This window comes from Neofelis nebulosa, chromosome 9, assembly GCF_028018385.1.
Source record: "Neofelis nebulosa isolate mNeoNeb1 chromosome 9, mNeoNeb1.pri, whole genome shotgun sequence".
NCBI lineage: Eukaryota > Metazoa > Chordata > Mammalia > Carnivora > Felidae > Neofelis > Neofelis nebulosa.
Genome location: NC_080790.1, coordinates 34,750,282 through 34,759,911, shown reverse-complemented (window position 1 = coordinate 34,759,911; position 9,630 = coordinate 34,750,282). Strand labels below are relative to the sequence as shown.

At 50.8% G+C, this 9,630-nt stretch overlaps 1 long non-coding RNA gene across 2 annotated transcripts in view; it reads left to right on the top strand.

Moving 5' to 3' along the window:
- Positions 1–951: 951 nt before the first annotated feature.
- The window catches only part of LOC131484674 (uncharacterized), a 45,138-nt gene continuing 36,459 nt past the window's right edge, over positions 952–9,630 (top strand). Inside the window, exon 1 of one of the 2 annotated variants that reach the window (XR_009248387.1) lies at positions 952–1,549. This is a non-coding gene — a long non-coding RNA (uncharacterized LOC131484674). The remainder of the gene's footprint in view (positions 1,550–9,630) is intronic. The other variant, XR_009248386.1, reaches the window with a different exon arrangement.

The window sequence follows — 9,630 nt, the reverse complement described above, 5'->3', positions numbered from 1 at the left end:
CATGGGTTTTTGCATTTCATGATCCTGTGTTCAAGTTCCCCCTCCTTGATTTACTAGCTGGGTCACTTTGGACAAGTTACTTAACCTTTCTAAATCTCAATTTGCTTATAGGTAAATTGGAGATAATAATAATAATGACCTCTAGGGAACGTTAAAAGGATTAAAGGAGGTCATGTATCAAGTGCTAACACAGCGCCTGGCACATAGAATATGATCAATAAATAACGATCACTCGTTTGCTTATTACTCATTCGGGTGGGGATACAGACGTATATACCTAAAATTACAAAACAGCGTAAGATCTGTCCTGGTTACATGTACCAGGTGAAGGGGGAGCCCAGAGGAAACCCTGAGTCTTCTGGGGGATGTCAGGGAATGCTTTTGTGGGGTGGAATTTGGGGCTAGGGATGGAGGCAGCCCTTGGATAGAGTAGGAGCTTGCTTAGCTGACTGGGCCTGCTGGGTCCACGAGGAGGAAATAACAAGCACGTTCCACGGGGGTGAAGAATGGCATCCCTGTGCAGACTATGCTGGTATATTTTGGCCACCACAGAGAGGTACTAGTCCCATGACTCACTTAATCAACACCTGCCACTAAACTGATGAAGGAGAACACTTGAAGCATCTGGGAGGGTCTCAAAGGGCGTTTGATGACGATGGTGGATGGTAATGGCAACACAGTGCTGTGATTTCAGTAGAGCAATGACGTGATTTAGAAATGGACGGCTGAGGCCTTTTGGTTGCCCACCGTCCTTCTCTTCTGACCTAGCCTTCTCATCTTCTTTTCTTTCCTGACCCCACTCCCCACCCCCCACCCACTTCCCCCACACTCTTTTGTCTCTGTGGAGCACAGAGAGACAGACACCCTTGTCCTGGCTGCTGGCCTCCTTCATCCCCCGCCAAAGCCACTTCGTCTGAGGTCCGGTCTGGCTGGGCCGAGGGGGGCTGTTTCCGCACACATGATGCCGTGATTCCGCCAGCGTGGGGCATGACTGCCCGGCTGTGGCCTTGCTTGCTTCCCTGATTATTTCTCCTTAATTGAGCGTAAAGAATGTGAGGAATGTGGAGTAGACCGCATGAGGAGGGCTGCTGCAGCCCCCTTGGGGATCTGGGATTCTGAGCTCTGGATGGGAGAACTACAGAGGGCTGCTGAACCCCACAAAGTGTGTCGTTCCTGGGCCCCCCACCCTTCCCCACGGTGGCCAGTCCACTTCTCCAACCTCTGATCGGTTTCCTCTCTGCTCTGGGGTTTTCTTCTTCCTTCTCGCTGCACAAAGAATTTCATTTCTTTATAAAACTGGCTACGATCGCCTCTTTTCCCAGGAGTCCGCCTTGACTTAAACCCATGCGACGTTGGCAATCCTTATCCATCTGTAATTCCGGGTAGAACTCGAGAAGCTGTTCACTCTCCTCCGATGGAAGAGGGAGAGGCAATGGTTCTGGCCCCTCGTTGGCCTTGCTTGGCTGCTGGGAACCCTGTGTCCAGGCTGTGGGAAGATCTGAGTCGATGTGTGATGTCCTGCCACTTAACCTGCCAGGAAGGCAGCCAGGTGAGTGACAGCTGGAGCATTTCCTCTGCCACTTTTCCCTGCCCGGTCAGTCTGGCTTCCTGTCTTCCCTGGCGGAGTGTGACATGGAGGAGAAAGCACAGGTTGAAGACTCCGCCTGGGTTGTGTTCTGGTCTTGTCCTGGGGTCTGTTGGCCGTGTGACCTCAGGAGAAGTTCTGACATTATCCTCTCTGAGGCTGTTGCCTTCTGTTTTAAAAAGATGGTGGTATTTCCACACTCGCAGCGTTGTAAAGATGAAATGAGACGTGCTGGAGCATGTGAAGCACATAGTAGGCGCTCAGGAGGTATTAGTTTGGCTCTTTGGAGGAAACTGGAAGAAGTCTTTTTTTCTAAAAGAGACGTAGTTTCCTGTGGTGAATGCAGCAGGCCATCCCTAGAGATCATCCAAGAGACAGAGTGACCCTGGGAAACCTGGTCCTAGGACTTCCACCCAGAAAAGTGCCATGGTCAGGGGACTTGGCAATCCTGACTCTGTGGCTCAGGCTGTCTTCCTCCACCTCCCCTCCCCAGGAGGCCGGAGCAGAGGCGATGTTGATTCTGCAGTGGGTGGGGTTCAGGGTATATTTAAAGACAAACTTCCTGCCCAGGAGAGAAGTTCTGTGTTGTGATAGCTAATCTTCCCAGAGTAGTTGAGTGTGGGCCGATCTCATTTTCACAAATAGGACCGGGGTTGGGGCTGGCTGGGATGCAGGCTAAACTCACACAGAGGTAGAGGCTAGGCAAGGTGGTCCTCCATGGCCTGTTCTCACCTAGACTCTGCTGGCCGCCTTCAGCCTCCCACCCCCTCTGCTCACTGGCAGGCTGCTGCCTGGGGTGCTCTGAGAGCAGCAAGGCTGAGAATGCACCGATTATATTCTGCAACTTCTGGAAAGTTCCTGCTGTTAGCGATCTGCAAACCTCCCGAGATGAAAATTCAGAACAAAGTGGGAAGTAAATGGGCCTCATGAGTGATGGTGTAGGAAGCTTTATCATTGGGGGTGTTTATGTGCAGAGGCCCCCGAGCAGGGCCATGGGCCCCTTCATCTTTATGGAGCCCGGAATGCTGGGTATTAGCGGGGCTTTAGGACAGAGGCTGACCTGCGGGGCTGACACTGACATTTCCCTCTGTTTCCCGGAGCCAGAGACACGTTGCTGCCCTCCCTTCTATGGCAGGAGATGCCCAAGGAGAACTGTAGGGCCACCAGCGGAGAAGGGTCCCAATGATGAAGCTGATTCTGTGGCTGGAGGCCCCAGGGAAGAGAGGCAGCAGGGGTTGGCAGAGAGTGTAACGAGTCTTGGGCAAGGTGGAGTATTCCTCTGTAGGAATCTAGTTTCCCCGGGACCAGGCTGAGCCTTTTCACGAAGTCAGATGCTAGACCTCTCTCCTCCTCAGAGCTGCACCGCTCCTGGAGCCTAGAATGCACAGAATTGTGCACTGTCCCCTCCTCCCACCCCTGCCCCCATCCCCATCCCCATCTGGGTCTACATTCCTATTCACAGCCACAGCAGCCCTGACAGCAGCCATGGCTGAGCCACATCTGGGGCTCTGATGGCCACATCTGCATCCGCCCCTCTCAGAGCTGGTTATTTCTATTCTGACTTTTATCTGCATCTGTGGAATCTGGAGGGGATCTGTGGATGGTGGGTTCCTAGCCCCAGATGCTGTCAGTTTCTAGGGGCCGGCTGGGGAGGGACCCCATGTCACCAGGCCCAGGGGAGGTGCTCTGATGGGCGTCAGTGGGAGGCGTTGGCTCCCACCTCTCTGAAGTCATGGATTCCTGGCTCTTGGGTTCCAGGCAGAGAAAGTTGGGAGTGATCCCGCCAGAGCCTCACACCTCACTCCCCAAGCCCTCTCCCTTCCCTTGTTCTACTCTATCTATGCCTTTTGCCCCTTCTCCTCCCCCAGCTAATATACTTACTGTTGCTACTGGTTCCAGGCTCTGGCTCCCAAATGACATATGGGATGGTGGCAGAAGAGAAAGAGCACTCATGTTGCACATGAGAGGGAGCTAAATGTGGGGTGTGGAAGGAGGGAGACCAAGAAGGAACTGGGTGTAGGTGGCTTTGAGCCATCTCAGGGGTCCCGGGACTGGTTTGGAAAGGCTCCACATAATGTCAACATGGAACACTAGGGGCAAGGCTCTTGTAGCCAGCACGTTCTGTGTTTATAGGCCAGGAGGATCCATGAGAGGGCTTCTGGCTTTTAAGCCAGAGCACCTTGGACGATATATAGGCTGGGCATCCCAGCTGGGCTCCGATCAGGCTTCTTTGTGTCCAGAGTTCCTTGGTTGGGTCGCCTTTTCAAGACTGTCGGAGAGTGGTGGGGGTGGGGTGTATGGCATACTGAGTATTTCTTGATGTAGTCCTTCATGGTTGGACAGACACTCTGGTCATAAGAACTCTGACACAAATCCTGACTCAGGAAGGGATAGAGGACTCCAGAGAGCTGATACCTTTCCTCTGGACTGGCCCAGACCTGCTGGCCTGGGAACTTTGCAGGTCAGTGTCCTCTGAGTGAGATCCTCTAGGATGAGGGAGGTGGGCCCCCTCTGGTCTCCTTCACTGGCCTAGAGAAGATGTAGGATTTGATGCAGAGAAAAGGAACTGGAGAGGTCTTGAATGGGACTGTATATCAGTGTATGAACAAGCCCGTCTATGAGTGTGTGTGTGTGTGTGTGTGTGTGTGTGTGTGTGTTCGACAAACCACTTCCATTTAGAAGGTTGTCATCCCTGTCCTGATTGAGGGTTCCCCTCACTGTGTTCTAGAAGGCTCTGGGACCTTGTGACTTAGAATGGCATTTTGCCTGGCACATTCCCCAGGATGTATCAGAATATCAGTTGAGCCCAAGTTAGGATTGACTGATCAGGAAGTGCACCCCCAAAGTGGTGGGGTGGGGGCTGTGGTGATGGAATCCTCAGTGATTTTGCCGGGAGTTAACCAGGTGTGGGGTTGTTCTCCTGGATCAGACACTTTGTGTCCAGAGTTCCTTGGTTGGGTCGCCTTTTCAAGACTGTCGGAGAGTGGTGGGGGTGGGGTTCTTATGTCACTCTGCAATGGGTTTCTAGGCTCTGTGACTTCAGAGCCAACTCAATATCTGAGCAGAGACCCTCATTTGAATCTTATCTGGTAGAGCAGATCTGGTTTGGATCTTATCTGGTTTGGATTCTAGAGCAGCCAAAGTGTTCCCCGTGCAGACAGAGGACATCCCTGTTAAGGCTCCAAAGTCACCCTGTGAAATGTTCCTGATGGGAGCAGTGATTCCACCAGTCCCAAATGTGACCGGTGGCACTTTACTAGGTAACTAGCCTGATCTTTCTGAGCCTCAATGTTCTTATCTGTAAAATGGTAGTAATAGTAATACCTAACTCATAGGGTTGGTATTGATTAAATACAGCGATACAGAGAAAGAGCCTATTACAGTGCCTAACACCTCATAAATGCTTAACGCATGCTAACTCTTGCTGTTTGTTAATTCCCACCCCACCACAGACACCTCTGTGTGCGTCAGGCATTTGATTTCCATAGATCAGGGTGAGAGTGTGGAGTTGGGGCTACAGTAAGGTTTTGGATGAGGATGCAGCTATGGGATTGAATTTAGTGATTTTTGGACAATGTTTGGGTGGAGGTTTGGGGTCCCTGTTAGGGATGGGTGTTAGGATTAAGTTTGGGATTAAGACAACATTTGGGATGGAGGTCCCAGGAAAATTTGGGTTAGGGATGGAGTTGCCCTTAAGGGAAGACTTTTTATCAAGAATAGAATGACTACATCCCAGCATAGACGCAGGAGACACACAGGGGCTTTGCAAGTCCGGCTTCCTGGTTGGGGGGAGGGGGGCTGCCCTGGCCTGCACAAGCCCAGAACTTTTCTTAGGATGACATCTTCCCCCTCAAGGCTCTGTGGGGTGCACAAGGTCAGGGCCTTTTGGGGAGCCCTAGGGGGGGTCAAGGCTGGAGAGAATGTAGGGAACTCACTGTACCTTCCTTGCTTAGTTCCAGCCCTCCAACACAGTAAGCTCAGCGCTCCCAGCTCGTGGGCCCTCCCACCCCTTGCCACTCCCCACATTTTCACCTGATTCCAGGGTTCTCTGGCCCCAGCAATCTTGCATATCTCCCACCCCAACCCCCACCTTCCTCCAGCCTCCACCTCTTGGGGGAGGTAGGACACAAAGGCTGGATCTTTCCACCAGCCCCATCCTCCTCCCTTGCCTTTCTCCCTCCCGGGGCTGGCAGAGGCCAAAGAAAACAGAGCGCTGCCCCAGCTCACGGCTCACTCTCTCCCTCACTTCCTGCTCCGGGAAGATGGTTTACTCCCTCCCCCGCCCTGGCTCGGGACCTGGCCTTGGTGTCAAGTTTCCACAGAGCTTCCAGAATCGGAGGCCCTGCCTGGGCTCCAGCTGGACCCCTCACCTCTCTCCATGTCACCTCTTGGGCGTCTTTTCTCCCTGGACCCAGCCAGGGCTCTGTGCCCCAATCTCCCGGTAGTGAAATTTTGTTTTTCACGTGGCGTAAGAAACCAGTGGAAGGAAGGTTTTCTTGGGAGTAGGGGGCATGTAGGATGAGGGTGGGATGGAGGGGGACAGATAGCTGCTGTGCAGAATGGAACTCTGTGGGATGGGTGAGGGAGCCGTGTGGACAGAGGGTCTGAACACACTTCCCTTCAGGCCTGCTGACCCAGTGGAAAACGCTCCTCTTACAGCCTAGTATGAATGATGTCCCTGGAACTGTGCACCAACGTGGCCCCGGCCACTGGGCAGCCTTGATAACCTTCCCCAGGGCAGGCTTCAGTGGGCTGAACAACCACAGGCTCATTTGTGGCCAGCTCAAGAGACGTATCCCCCCTCAGAACTTCCTGATTTCCAGATCCGCATTCAATCCAGTTTCAAGTCTAGCCACCCTCCCCCCCAAATTCCCTCCGGGGTTCTCAGCCTCCTTTCCTCTGCTCTGGATAGAGCTTTGCCAAAGAGCCCCTCAGCTTCTGAGGGGACTCTGGGGGTTCTGAAGCCCCGGACCTCTGTCTACTCTGCAGACTCACCCTCTCTCTCCAACCGCAGGCCTCTCTTCTGGCCCAAACTGTCCTTCCCCCCTTCTTTTCCACTTGCTCTCCCCAGCTTCCCAGCCCAGAACTTGGGTTCCCTTCAAATTACTGCTCAGTTGACTCGGACAAAAGTTAAGCGTATGGGCTCTGGTGTCTCGCTCCCTGGGTTTGAATACTCATTCCAGCTGGGAAACCTTGGGCAAGACACTGGACGCCTTACGTGTGAAGTAGAGATAATAACTGTATCTAATGCACAGGACTGTTATGAGGATTAAGCAACGTAATGCGGTGACGCATGTAAAGGACTTAGTGTCGTGCCTGGTGCAGAGCACACATCTGACAGGTGACAGCTATTAATATGATTACCACATCTTACGATCACTCATCTGCACCTGAAGGAATATCCCAGAGAGGCCACTGAGGGATGGTAGGAGAATGAGGGCATTACTCCCCACAGGACTGGTTGGCAGAAATCCTGGTCTGTCCGTCTCCCGCTGCGTAATACCCATCCTGGCGTTTAACCTGAAGTTAGGTCTTGCTTCCTTCCACCTCCCTCCTCCCCTCCCTCTTTGTTTTCTGCACTAGACACTTGTCAAGAACCTACTCTGGCCCGATTCTTTGCGAGGCACTGAAGATACCGTCACAGATAAAGCTCCACAGCCTGAAGTCTGGTCGTGGAGATGGGGGAGACAAGCATGAAAACCAGCAAAGGCAGTGCTGTATCTTAGGTGCCGTGATAGAAGGATGTTCAGATATGGTGGAGCATAAAAGGGCTGAACTGGTAAGCCTTCAAAGCTGAGGGGTCCGAAGAGGTTTTCAGGCAGAGGGGATACTTGAGCAATGACAGTGAGGTGAAGAATGCCACATTTTATTGGGAATATCTTCCCCAGTTTGGAGCTGAGGACTAGAAGCTGAATATGTACTCTGCAGAGAATATCCTTCCTCTGAAGGATGCTAGAACAGCAAGCCGTGTTTGCTCCTTTTAGACTTCATCTAGGAAAGCCCTTCTTCTCTTATCTGAGTGGCTTATCTGCCTCTTCCCCTTCAGGTATTTACTCAGTTGCCACCTTCCCAGGGAGGCCATCCCTGAGTAGCCTATTCTGAATGACAACCTGCACCCCCTCCACAGCTCTATTCCCCCCGCATCCTTCAACTTCCTTTATTTTCCTCCATAGCACTGACTGCTATCTAACATTCCATATATTTTGTTCATTCGTTTCTTTTTGTTGGTCTACTACTACCAAAAGGTAAGCTCCATGAAGACAGGGATTTTTGTCCGTGTTATTCACTCCTGTATCCCTAGTGCTTGAACGGCTTGGCACACAGTAGGGGCTCAAGAAATGCTTGTCAGAGAGGTACTCATCCCCTGACTTATGCCAGAGACATATTTGGTCATCTCTAAAATGGGCCAGGTATGGCCCTGGTGAGCTGTAGCTAATGATCCCCAAATGTCGATTCACAGACGGGCTAGCTACATCAAAATCATTTGAGGGTACTTGTTACATATACAGATTCTGGAATTACACTCACACCTAATGAATTAGAATCTCCACAGTTGGATGCTGCATTTTAGCAAGGGTGCTTGGTGCTTTGATGTGCACCACGGTTGGAAATCACGGCTAGACAATCTGGAAAACGGAATGTGCTTCTTTCATCAATAAGAGAATCAGGAAGGAACACAGAAAGACCAGTCCAGAGGCTATTGTTATAATCTAACTCATAAGCAAAGGTGGCTTTGGTTCAGGTTGAGGCATCTGAGATGGAGAGAAGTGGATGGATTCAGGGGATGTTCAGGAGCTGAAATCTTGAGATAAATTGCATATGGCAGACAAGGAGAGGAGGTATCAAGAACGGATTCTAGGTTCCAGGCCTGTCCAGATACGTAGATGGAGGTGCTGTTATTCAGATGAGGGACCCTGGAAGAAGGCCTAGTGTGGGAGGTAAGATTATGAGTTTAGTCTTAGATATATTGAATGTAAGGTGCTTTTGGCAACCGGAGGGGAAATGTCAAGTCAATAGTTACATGCCCAGGCCAGGAGGTTTCCAAAGCCAGTCATCTGAAAACATCATGTTCAAAATGGGAGTTGTTGACTTCAAGCTAAGCAAGAAGACTGAGATCAAAGGAGTGAACATGGGCTACCTCAGCATGTTTATCTGTCATGTTTAAAAAATATGCAAACATATACAGTTTCCATTGTGAGAGGCAAATAAAGTAATGGAACCTAAAATAAAATTACATGTGCCCTAAACTTAATTATGCTTTAAAAAAAAAAAAAGAAAGCAGGAACTATACAACTGTAAAATGCATGGGTAGTTGTTATTGAAAGATTTAAATCTTGCTGACACCAATATGAAATGATGGGTTGTGATTCATAGGGAAGGTAATGTGATTTCTGCACATGGGCTCTGACCTTGGGCGCCCCAGCCGGAGTTTGGAGAGTGGTTCTAATTGAATCAACACTGGGCTGGGTGGGGGTGGGGTGGAGATATAATGTCTGCCAGGACTGTGGGAAGAACAATCTCAGTGCACTTTAAACAGAAGGAAAAAAATGGGCCAGCAGACAAGAGGTCGTTCACGGAGAAAGAGGGGTTTGGAAAAGCAAGACGTGTCAAGCTTCTCCAGCCTGGCCCATGGGAGATACACACAGAATGTAAAGAGCAGAGCAGCCTTGTGACCAGAGAATGTCCGTTATTTTGGGGGCAAGGGGTGTTTCACTGATATCTTCTGAGTGAAGGGGAACTATTGCCTCAACTGCCCTTTGTTCTGATTCTGGGCCCTCCAAGCAGCCTCCTGGGGATTAATTTGACTTAATCGAGAACATTTCCTAAGCACTCAGAGAACAATAACAGAGAACGTTCCTGTGAGCCCTTATATGCATTATCTCATTTAATGTTTCCAACAACTAATGATGCAGGTAACTGTTATTATCTGGGCATTACAGATGATAGAATGAGGCCACAGAAGTTAATGCACTGGCCCAACGTCACGTAGGTAGTGACAGCCAGGCTTTGCTCCCAGGAAGCTGGGATCTCTCTCAGATGCCTTA